The sequence below is a fragment of the Oculina patagonica genome, chromosome 8 (genome assembly GCF_052425735.1).
Source record: "Oculina patagonica isolate OP01 chromosome 8, crgOcupat, whole genome shotgun sequence".
Classification (NCBI taxonomy): domain Eukaryota; kingdom Metazoa; phylum Cnidaria; class Anthozoa; order Scleractinia; family Oculinidae; genus Oculina; species Oculina patagonica.
This window is the reverse complement of record NC_135765.1, coordinates 14,682,576-14,695,638: the sequence shown is the minus strand read 5'-3', so window position 1 is coordinate 14,695,638 and position 13,063 is coordinate 14,682,576.

Sequence of the window (13,063 nt, the reverse complement as noted above, 5' to 3'; positions counted from 1 at the left end):
TCAAACTATTCCACAAAATAACACCAAAATATTTTTTTTATTTTAATTCTACATGGCCCAAAACCAGATGACTCGAGGCATTCCAATACTAAAAGGAAGGCACAAAAATAAACCAAAATTCTTATCCAGCTACCCATACTCAAGACGAAAGGCTAGCAAGACACTAACCAACCCTGTTGACAAGGCCGTAGCCGGCTTCCAGGAGTAAAAAGTTCGCTATCCCCGGCCTAAGTCGTCACTTTTCCACACAAACAAATCGTACAGCAACTGATCCAAAACGTCATCCCTTGGGTAGCAGAACCAGGAATTAAATCGAGGATAAATGCAAATGGTAAAGGAAAAAATTGTCTCGGGAGATACACGAGAGATCCCACCCAAGGGATGCAGCCTGAGCGTCAGTAATCTGACTAGGGCTTCAGACACCTTTCAGGCTGCCATGGGAAGAAAGAAAAATAAAATGGAACGGGAGAGGACTCGCACTTAACTAAACAAATTGAACAAATAGCAGGGCAGCGAAAACCGAAATACGCGTTAAAATTAGTGTCCATACAATTACACTGGCAAAAGCTGAAAAAATACATTGTCGAGGCGTTCATAGGCAAAGGCAGAACATGTTAAAACAAGGGTGGGCGAAATATCAATGGAAAGGAAACACTAAAGAAGTTGTGGGGAAGGCAAACAAAAGAAAACTAACAATGAGACACCAAACTAAAAAAAACCAACAAAATCTGAAAAATATGTCAGGAAAAACAAGAACAGCAAAATGGTCGACTCAGGGCAATTAACAGAAAGGGAAACAAAAATCTAAATCTGCTGAATTCACTACAAATATCAAACAACAACTGAGGCCAAGAAAGAAAATCAAGTGATAAAACTAATTCAAATACACATGACAAAAAATTTGCGCGGGAGATACACGAGAGAGCCCACCTAAGATAAGTAACTGTAGTGGGGAAAAGCCCCAGGGACATGTCGCACGACACGTCCCCTCGTGTGTGCTGATAATTTTTGGCACGTGCAACACAATTCCTGCAACATTTTGTCCCTGCGACATGTTGCACGAAGTTCAACGATTGAATTTAGTGCAACATTCTCGACAAAACAGCTTCAAAGTTCGTGTTGCGCGTGCCAAAAAATAATCAGCACACACGATGGACTGTCGCTGCGACATGTCCCTGAACTTCCGTTACATTTTCTTCGTGTGTACACATTTGATTTTGTTCTGCTACATGTCCCCGCTCCACGTCCCTCAATGTGAACAACACATATTTTTCGCTGCTACATTCCTGCCACGTGTCCCTCACATTCCCCACTGTCGGAGGACTTATTTTTAATTGTTTTTATTCCCACACATATCATAATCAATTAGGTTTAGATTGATAATCGTCATCGAATTTCTAACCGTAGCTACGCGTTCTTTTCTCGTTCTTCACACCTCACTCAACTCTTTTCACCTATTTTAACTCACACCCATACCTTACCTTTTTCCCCACCCAAACCTTCCTCCATACCCATCATCCCACTTCTCACAACCTTTTTTCATTGAGCTGACGTCCAATCGACTATCTCCGCTGAGACAACTTTCGACTGAACCCTTATTTTTTAATCCACGCATTTTATTCGCCCTACAGATAACAACAGCTGTGTGAGAATAAACTTTTAAGTCCACCATTTTCACAGAAGACTGCTTCATATCCTTGACTGTATAGTCAGCAGAAACTTTCTCATATTTAATATTGTGGGGCCTGGATTTTCCTCTACATCATTTCTTGGTTAGCTGTTTGTTGCTAACAGCAGTAACACATTTTCATAGTAGCTAACTGAGTTACTGTACAATTTGTAGTGTTAACAGATTTTCATACTATTTCTTTTGAGTAATTTCACTAGCTGTTTTAACAGCCCGGGCATCTAGACTATTGAACAGATTGAGGTACTTCTTAATTGATATTTTACTCTTACAAATGATTTGTGTTTGAATTTCAATATCTTCATAATTTTCCTGTTCTTTACTTATACTTTACTCGAAAAGGAACTGAATAAAAAAAAATTTTCTCATTTATTAACTCATATTTATAATTCCACACAATACGCATTCTGACCTATTTTTTTAATCTTACAAATTAACAACAACCAATATGGAAGAATTTTGTGTAAAATTATACATTTTTTTATACATTCACGTCTTTTTCTACCATATAAGCATTTTACCTTAACATATACTGTATCTCAGAACTTCAAGCTCGATATTTTGGATTGCTTCTGTTTCTTCAAATCTACATTCGGGATGTTTTTATTTTTAAGATCTCTCGTACGAAGTCCTTGAACAACCCGGCCTACTACTTGTAGCGGTCTATTGGCAAATGACATAGTTGAACAAATTAAAAATATTTAGTTATAAAAGGACATGATATCCCATGATCGCATCCAGGGAAGTCAGTTGAAATTCGTTGATTAGTCCCTTAGATGGTATGAGGGTACGAATTAAATCAGTAGAGGTCGTAGACATAGAGAGGATAAGACTCCTGACATAAAAACAATTCATAGATATAAGCTTCATTGGGCCAGGAGTCACATTCCTAAAAGAGCTTATCCTGGTTACCATAGCAGAAAGCAGCTAAATATATTATACACAACTAAGGTAAAGCGCGCGCTCTGATTGGTTAATTTACCGTCTACTATTTCCCATGGGTGTACGTTGACGTATACCTTCGACCTGAGCGCGCGCTAATCTGATGCAACATGCACAAGAAAAAAGTGCTGCTACTTCACGAGTTTATACGTATTTTCTCGATTTCCCTGTGAATTTGAAAAGCTAAACATAAGAAAATCCATCTCTCCATATCTGAAAGACTTTTAGGCATAAGGCTCGTCTGAAATCAAAAATTCAAAAAGTTTGCTTTTTTTTTCTTGTAGGTTTGTCCTTTACGCGAGCACTACACCATTATTTAAATAACACGCGCACTTTTACCTTAAAAAGCTGCAATAAATCGCCCAAATTGTGCTACAAAACAAATGGTAAACGTCATAGCGTACACTATTATTTTGATGTACTTGGGAGGCTTCTAACACTCACTAGAGTCGCACTCTGCTATCGCCACGTGCGACTCTTACGCTTCTTTTGTGCTTACAACCTCCCGCGTACATCCATTTAACAATAGAGGACTTTTTCCGTGTTTACATAGCCTTATCTAAACACGAGGGGGGTTGGGAGGATTCGAGACAGTTATCAAACCCGAGACGCAGTCGAGGGTTTGCATAACTTATAAAACTCATAGTGTACGCTATGGCGTTTACCATTTGTTAATATTAAACACTTCTCACTGATAGATGCTAGTCAATTAGGCTCCATTGCGAGGCATAGGGTAAAAAGGGCTGAGAAATTAAAGACGAGGGCGAATCTGCTAGGTTGTCCTACTCAGACCACTGCACCCTTGGCCCGCTCTGTACAGCAATTTTTTACCCAGGAGGGAGCCTGTTACTAGGTTACTCCTTGAACGATACCGTTTTATTCACTCCCTTACCCAGTACGTTCATCACGTTTACATCACTATGATAGAATTGTATTGAGTGACTCGAGTGATTATTCTTCAAACTAGTAAGGATGTTTCACAGTCCACTATTTTTTTCCGTAGTCGTAGAGATCGATCGTTCAGTCCGATGGACCGCCATCTTGGTTTACAAACGCGAGCGAAAACTGGGGAGAGTGCAAAAACCCCGTGGGTGGCGGGGCGGAATAATCATAGCGTGGGGGTGGGATTTTGGTACTCTTTCTAGTTTTCGCTCGCGTTCGTAAACCAAGGTGGCGGCCCGTCGGCTGAACGATCGATCTATACGACTTCATGGAAAAATAGGGGACTGTGAACAGCCTATAAAATAAAATGCTGCTTATTTTATTGGCTTTTGAAATAAAGGAAATGGCGTATTTTTTAATATCGTCTTTCCTTTAAAGAATTTGCGTTTTTGTATGGGAATTAGGAAAGTGATGACGTCATTAATTGTTTCACAAAAGATAAACACTGAATTTGGAATATCTCTAGGAAGACTAGAGAAGCAATGGGGAGAATTAAGGTAGTATGGGCACCAGGACCCTTTGTCCTACTTTAAAGAGTTGCAAATCTGGATGTTTAGTTTATGACGAAGGGGCTGGAGCCAAGTGTTGCCTTGGCAACATCATAATGGGTGCCATTTTGTGTCTTTGATAATGCACATAGGTGCAAGGGACACTACTCGTAATATATTTCTAGGGTTATTCTGAATCGTGCTTTATCTTTTTGTGGATCAATTTTTTGACGTCGTCACTTCTTTCAGATACAAGAACGTATCTCTAAAGAAAAGATATTTCAAAAAAAAACGCCATTCTTCTTTAGTTTGAAAAGCCGTTAAAATAAGCAAAATTATTATTATTTTTTTACTTCATAACACTTTAACATTACCTTGGCCACATCTGAGATTATCGCTTACCTGAAGGGACGCAACCATAAAACTCAACTCTCATCGCGGGACGTCTACTCGCCTGTGTCGGCTCTATACGTGGCGAGCCAGGATTGGCTGTAACAGTTATGAGTGACGACTCCTCTACGTCCTCACTCCTAAGAAGGGAGTGAGTGTATTCTGAATCCCTTTTTTAACTCGTGGCGTGACACAGGTTTTTGTCGGGACCCCATTTGCAAGTGTCACTCGCTTACTCCTTCAATGTAGACACTCTTCGTTATTAGCCAGCCCGTACTCGAAGCGTCCGAGCCCAACGCAACATTAGAATATTAACCGTTTCGCGTTTTTTGGATATTGAAGAAAAGGTCAAAATACTAATCACCTCTCCGTCGTCTTCTACGAATGAAAACATGACCGCTTTGGTTGTAATAAGGCAAGGTGGCCGACAAGATTCTTTAGGGATAACACCGTTAGGAGGCTCGGCGTAGTTTTTTTTACCCTTATGGTGGATTTCCACTGACGCGTAATTTTTTACGTGCGTGAAAAAATAGAGACAATGTATGAACGGCTTGCGTACACGGCGCAAGCCGTTCATCTCTAATTTTTACGCACGTGAAATTACGCGTCGAATCCACAAGTGTTCGTTTGAAAATGGTAATCTAGGCAATCGATTTTTGTCACAACGTGTGAACAATCTGACCTAGGAATTTTTACTGGTCATTAGTCACAGTTCCATACAACGGTATCGTTTTCTTTTGCCTTTAAACAAGCTTTTCTCGTCTAGTTGACTCTTGTTCATCTTTGAGTTTACCTAGATTACTTCCTGTAGACAAATTATCTGTAGGCGTTTAGAGAACAAATGAAATTCAGTAGGGCCGAATCGCACTAGCGGACAAATTTTGTAACAATTGGTAGATTTCATCAATGTCACTTGTTACAGAAAACAAGTGCGAATACGTTTTTCGAGACCTGGAACTTGTCCAACATTTCAGGAAAACAAAGAAGCAGTTGTCTTATGATTGGTCCGCGTTGCACGCGCGATACATTTTGTCAAACAATCGCAAAAACAAGTGCGAACGACTTGTTGGACATGGGCAAATTTTGTCAAAACGGACAAATCTTCAAGGCGCCGTTGTCCTGCCTCAAGGCAGGACAATTCCTGACAAGTCGCATTCCCATGCCCCTCGTAATGCCAGATAACAATACGTTGTTGATTGGCTATTGTGTTTGGCCCAAACTGGACCTAATAACAACACGCACTCCAAAATTTTTTGCGATAGTATGCACCGTGATGTGGCTCTCACTATCATAATTCACCGCATAATCTTTCCCCGATAGGCAAGGCATGTTTATAAGCGAAGTGTTTGCCCAATGTAAGAATGAGAAGGAAAATCTTGAGACGACTCATTATTCCACTGCATCAGAACACGCGTACTTTAATGCAAATGTTTTAGATTCCGCGTGGTACTGCAATTTGCCCAAGACGGCCGTGCTGAGAAATGTACAGGGATGCCAGAAGCACGCAAACTATGTACTACACCTTTTGTTCTCTTCGTGTCTCTGACTTGTCGCGACAATTTTCTTTGTCGTCATGACATAAACTTCCGCTGTGCGATTCGGCCCTAACTATCTTTACTGGCGTCGAATAACAATGAAACAAACTCTCTTGCTTTTAGTATGGTTCTGGTGGTGTAAGTATTTTTAACAAAAAACCTGCGAATGGCCGGCAACAATAACGAGAATTATTTGATAACTGCGCTCGGATACTAGAACAACTAGCGCCTATTTCATAAGGACATCTAACTTTTATCTCTTTCATATTTTTTTTGTGGCTAGTCATCTACTTCTCCAATCAGTCATCTAGGGTCGGCCTGTGAGAAGAACACAAAACGACATTGTTACTATGGTGACCTTGTGGCTGTGACAGTAAAAAACTTCGTCTTTTTGATCATGATGTACTGTGCAAAATCGAAGAGCTCCCTAGATAACACCACCCTAGGGCTAAAAAACTACAAAGCTCAGGGTGGGCTAAGAAATGTAGTTCTAAACACGTTCGGGTCAAATGGGAAGCCAGCTAATGGGTTGTAGTCCAAAAACTACAAATTATGTACTTAAAGTTAAGTCACGAACAGTTTCCCTTTTAAAGCAACGAGGGTGCAATTGTGTTTATCAGCGAATAGCTCACCACTGAATTTCTCCGATTCTGATTGTTTTAAATTGATCACGTGACGCGAAGTGTTCATCCGGGAAGGGCACTATCACCCTTATAGTTCACCACTAAATTCCGATTCTGATGGTTAAATGATCACGTGACGCGATAGTGATCGTCCGCCGGAGGGCACTATCAGCCCATGTGCCCCCGAAGAAATCCCAGATCGATGTGCCCGCTCGTCCTGTCAGCGTACCTCAGACACCAACCAAATCACTGCATTAGTGGGTTCTTTCTGGTGTTCTGTTTTCGGCTTCAATGAGTTCCGAGTTTCACGTGCTCGTGTGTCGCGCGGAGAATTCTCGGAACTATTGGTCTGAGCCGTGTCACTCCCCTCGCTTCGCTCTCGGCTAGTGCATCTTCCGCGCACTGTCGCGATGTTCCTCGACAACACTCTTGTTGTCCCTTCCGAGATGCCGGATGGTGGCCCCTGAATGAGTTCTTGTCTGCCCTCGGCTTCGCTGAGCTGTCTGTGCATCCCGGCCTTCGCCGATTTCCTCGACGATCTCTGTTGCGTGAGATCTCACACTCGCGATTCCAGCACGCCAATCACTTCTTGTGTCTTGGGCTTCAAAGCGTCCTCAACTCTCCTATTTGCGACCAACTCTGATGATTCACGAGTCTGTCGTTGACCCAGTGTGAGGTCATCCACGATCATGTCGCGACCTCAGGCGAGACTCGTACGGCGGGTACGCTCTGTTTTCACTGTGTCGGCGCTGGTCGCAGGATCAGTGGAGTGCGTGCGCTTGACCCTATGCCTGTCTGGTGACTTTGTTCTCTTCGCTGCTCTTCTCTGTGTTCGGGGTTTCTGCCAGTTCCCTCCCTCCTGTGCTCTTCGACTCGGCCAAGTCTTGCGTTGTTCGGATCATCATTGCGGTTCCCAGCGCCATTCTCACCACATCGTCCGCCACTTGTGACGGTGGCCTGGCATGCTGGACCACATTGACTCTGTGAGAGCGGTGATGTGGTCTGTTCCGTCCATTTCCTCCCGTGCCTCCTCTCCAGCGCACGCTAGTGTTTTTTTTTTTTTTTTCTTCTCTCCACTATGTACATACACTGTTCTTTCTTTTCTTTTTGTTAGAATCAGGTAGTGGCTTAAATTCTATGCCTGTCTATCACCAATGAATGCGTCACATTTTTTATAATAAATTTCTGCATTTTCCAACAAAACCTGTTTTTAGAGTTCGGATGAGCTCGACTTACTTAAGGTTTCCGGAGATTTCCGCAGCCTCTCGAAGATAACCAAAGATCACTCGAGGTTTTATAAGAATTGCGGAAGCACCACACAAAGCATTCAGCAATAAACGAGGATTTTCAAACAAGTCTCTTTCGTTTATAAATTTTAATGGCAGTATCATGGCGATTTTGATGCATTTTCCCCATAACGGAGCTCGAGAAATTATTCCTCAATAGCTGTACTCATTCACAAGATACGCCTAGAACACCAAGGGGAAGATATTACGTGAATGTTTCAAAGGAGAGCAAAATGTATTTAGTTTTTAACGATTTATACATGACACATGAGCAAAGTTTAAAAACGTCTGCCATAACTCATGATAATACCTCTTTTGTTACTTTAGTGGACTGTTATAGTCATTTTTAACAGAGCTTGGCCATTATTTTACGGTTTCTATTAATATAAATATTTCTTTTAACTTTGAATTTTCGGAGTGATTCTTGTGATACTGCTCCTTTAAGTGTGCCATTCTAACTGTACGGGAGTATTTTGCTTTCGCGTTCTACGCGGCGATTTCTTGTTAAATTAAACTTGAGTTTCTGTTCGATTGCGCGAAACAACAAAAGACAACAGATTCTGCCGGTCGTTCGATGGGATAAAGCGATAATGTCATCGCTTAAAAAAATGTACAGAAATTGTAGAAGAGAACAAACAAAAAACAAACCAAAATAAAGGAAAAAAAAAAACAATCCCCTCTTATTGTGATGGAAAGTTTCAAGATTCCATTATTGTTTATCATTAAACCAAGAAGAAAAAAATATATACCAAAACAGAGCTTGTAATGTTAAGCTTCACATCAGTTGAGCTAGCTGGTTGGCAAAGTATCCATTTGCAAAGGTTCGCTTCTATTTAAAACAATTACTGGAAAAAATATTTTTCAGTTTTCAACTAGTGATTCTGAAAACACGAAATGCATTTTTGTGTTTTGTCCAAAGGAAATAAAGTAAAAATTGTTGATCAAGTCAGGAGGCTAGTTGTAGTTTTTTTAGCCCTAGGGTGGTCGTTTTGAAAATGAAAATTATCTAGGAAGCCAATGTTCAAAATCTAGATTGACTCTTGATATTTTGTTTTGATGTGTTAAAGAATAGGGGATTGACTACCCATTGACGAAATTTTAGATAAGTCTGTATGAGCGTTTTGGAGTAAATTCTGAACTGATAAAAAACAAGAGGTTTCGCAGGGTAAGTGACACGTGTTATGGTGGTTTTGTGATTTTGGTCTTAACATTGAGCGGGACGGTACGTAAAATAAAACTTGTTTGACCGATATATAACTTTAACATGTAAAGCTCAAATCAAAAAAAAGTCCCTATTTAAATAGTTGTTGAACACGAAAGAAATATATCTTACCTTACGTTTTCTTGAAAATGGCTTTGAAAGATACGTTGGCGCTACGTTCTAATTAAAAGTAATGTACTCCTTTAGAAACAGAAATCAGTTCCTTTGAAAAACGGATTTAAATCGGCAAAACGGACAGTTTTATTTGCCGACCGCAACGTATTTGAAGTTTGTCGCATTGTTATTAAACTAAGACTTCTGCTGAACTCAGTTAGCATAACAATAATTAACAGTTTGTTTCTATGAATATTTAATTCACATACTTCCCTATACATGCATGTCAAATTACGCTGAAAATCCCAGGGGGGTACTCCAGCTTGTAAATGACGGGGATGATCGAATGGAAGCAAAACTCAGGACCCAAAAAAATCCCTAAGTCTTCCAACATTACCCAAAAAAATCCCTGGACCAAAAATAACCCCCCCCCCCCCCAAAAAAAAATCCCTTGTCAAATTACCCCTAAATTGCCAGGAGGGGCAATAATATAACACAAGGAAAACCATAAAAAATTGAACGCTCGTGTTTGTTCATTCATCATACCATAAATACGCCAAGGCCGCGCCAAGGCACTGAAGTTCGTTTTTAATACCCAAAAAAATCCCCCATTTAAATCAAGCCACCCAAAAAAATACTTGCCAAATTCTCCAACCAAAAAAAATCCCGGAATCGAAAGTTGCAAACCCAAAAAAATCCTTCGATCATCCCCGTCATTTACAAGCCGGAGTACCCCCCCCCCCCCCGGGCTGAAAATATAGCAATGAAAAGAACGTATTGCGAGCGAAAGTTAGTATCGGACATTTTACTTCAAAGTAAAATATTTACAAAACAAAATGGAAACTTTTCTATGCCCTAACTAATCAACGCAATCAACTTTCGTCCATGTTTCTTTACAAACCGCTTGTTAGTAAATGTTTTATAATGTTTCCTACCGTTGATTTCTTTCCAGCGTCAAAGAAAAAAAATACTCAGATTAGATTTTATTTCTCGATATGGAGCAGATACCCTTAACACGCTTTGCAACTCAATAAAACGCTTTCAAAAGTTAAAAAAATATATAATTTTCAGGCCCATAAAATGAATGGTGATGATTAAGACTGCATGGAGTCCATATTCGGTTTCTAATTATACTTTCAGGCTAACCGTAGGAGTGATTAACAAATTGGAAGACCGCGCATCGGGAGACCGACTCGTTTAATCACGGGTGTGATTACATACAAAATAAGCCGACACGAATTAAGTTACCAATTTATCATATAAAGATCGAATAAGAAATGTAGACAAAACAAAGCCTGCTGAAAATTATATCATTTAAGCTGAAAAATTCGAGGTAAAATTTTTTTTGATTAGTTATGCATTTACCTTACACCAAAGTTGATCTCAATCTTGGACAGCAGGTGTTGATAATACAATTATCTTCCGTCCCTCTCCGATCTCATGTACATGTGCCTGCCATCGAAGCCAGCGACTGCTTGACATGAATACCACTTCATAAAGCGATTTTATAACATAGCTAGCAAAGCCGCGCAATCAAATTCAGTATAGGTAAGCGTGCTCAAAATCCCGATGGTGCACGCTGATGACGTAATCGACTGGTGAAAATCTCACTGAGAAAAGTTCACACACTGTGTTTTGCGAAAGCGATGAAATCTTATCTTTGGTTTATGGAAAGGGAATCTTTTCAATATTTTTTCAAGGATACGAGCTTCAAGGCAAGCTGTTTCTTATTATAAAGCGGAGAGCGAAAGGAGAAATATATTCGATTTCGCCGTCAATCTTGTGAGTTCTGTGTGTGCTTTTCTTCATTGAAACTGACAAACAACAAAAACTAATGCTCGAGTCCAGAAGGACGAAAAACATATTTTCACGGCCCGAACGTGGAAGAATTGGTCAACCATGAATTACAACAGTCCGATGGAATTAAAACTAGCAACAAAGCAAAAGTTTTTTTGCGTTTCAAGCCGTACACCAAAGGGAAAACGGCTCTGTTGTGATTTCGACCGCTCGGGGAGAATATATAATATTGGAAGGGGGAAAAACCCCCCTAAAATTTTTTTTTTTTTTTTTGAGGGAAAACAAAAGAAAAAAAAAAGGAAAAAAAAAAAAAAAAAAAAAAAAAAAAAAAAAACGGAATAAATTTTCCTTCTAAAAACAAAAAACCTAAAACCAACCCTATAAAACAACGTCTAAAATTTATTTTCTAATCTTCCATAAACAAAGCTGTAACTGACACATTTTTCGCACTAATAAAGAACAGTTTTCAACTTCCGGTGTTACGACAACTGTCGTGATGACCATTTTTTGCATTTCGTCGTCTTAGTGGAGAACAAAATTTCAACTTCCGGTTTGCGTGCCTTTTAACGTGGCGCGCACGCTATCGCTCCGCTGGTCCTGTCGATTGGGTTGCGGGCCTCTCTTGGGCCCGCAAAAAACTAAGCGTGACTGAAACCGAACTTTTTGACTCTTTTAACCCTAAATGAATGCTCTCTGCATGTTTTGCTCGCTATGTTTGTTTTCTCACACGTCATGAATCCAGTTTACATTTTCGCGTCGGTTCTCATGCACAATCAGTTCAACCTGCAATGTTGTAAAACAATTGGTTCATGCTTTTAACTGTGCACTTTCGAGTTATTGAGCACTTGGGAAGTTTGGAGAGCAACTCGCAACTCGCCTCGGGCAACTCTTACGCTTCTTTCGTGCTCTCCAAACTTTCCGCGTGCTCCATAACTCGATGGTGCACGCTAACGCATGAACCAATTGTTAATTCGACTTTGCTTTGGAATTCAATTTAACGTAGTTTTACACCTGTTCATTGGCATTCTTAAAGACGGTCTTTATAACATGGTCATACCAGTTTTCCTCTAAAAAGGGCCGGGCAGCATACTCAAAACAATTAAAGCAAACACATCGGGGTTTTTTTTCAGTTAATAAGAAATAAGGAGTTAAATCAAAACTAATCGTGCGTGTTTTGTATGTTCTGCTTCGTGTCCTGTTGGGCTTACTGCGTTATTTGTGCGTGTGTGTGTGCTTGTTTTTTGATTGGATTTATGTGTTAATTAGCTTTGGTTTTCGTTTTACGACAGTTTCAGAAGGCCGCTCCATTTCCCAACGTGTCGGAAAATAACCTTTATTATTATATGAACGCGAGTGTTTTACTGGAAAATAGACCACTGCGAGATTACATCCGGGACTGTAGTAGCGTATTTTCAATATCCTCTCTAGTGAGCATATCGATGATGTCATTTCGCGCCACTGCACGGCTGCCGACACGACTACTCAACTTTGCCAGTTGAAGGATGGCGAGTGATAGAAAAGTTTTAAGTTCTTTAAAGCCGGCTTAAAATTGTTGACTTAGATGCATGTAGAAAGATACAGACTTGAAGAAGAAAACTTTACATGGCTTAAAACAATTCAAGGAGTGTCTTGCAAAGTACAGTCCAAGGAACTATGTTAAAGAAATTCCAGCCGCCAAAGAGCAATAGTTAACTAATGAAAGGTTTGTGCTTTCGACACTTCTGTAGTTTTTGTCTATATAATAAATAGAACATTACACGGTGGCTCAAAGAAATAAATTTTTATGTTATCTTGTTTTTTTCACTCGAGCATAAAGCTCATATCTTCGAGCCACCATGTAATATTTTCTATATACTTTGCTTTGAAACGTAAGACGAATAGACTGGAACTTATTTTGTCCACACATTTATTTCAGTCGTTTACAAAATGATTTAACACAAGGTAAAGTCATACTATTCCTCTGATCTTGGAGGGAATAACTCGTAAAAATACCAATGTGGACTTAAAATTATGTTACAGCAAGTTAAGATAATGCCTTTAAGGCAAGTTAAAAATATT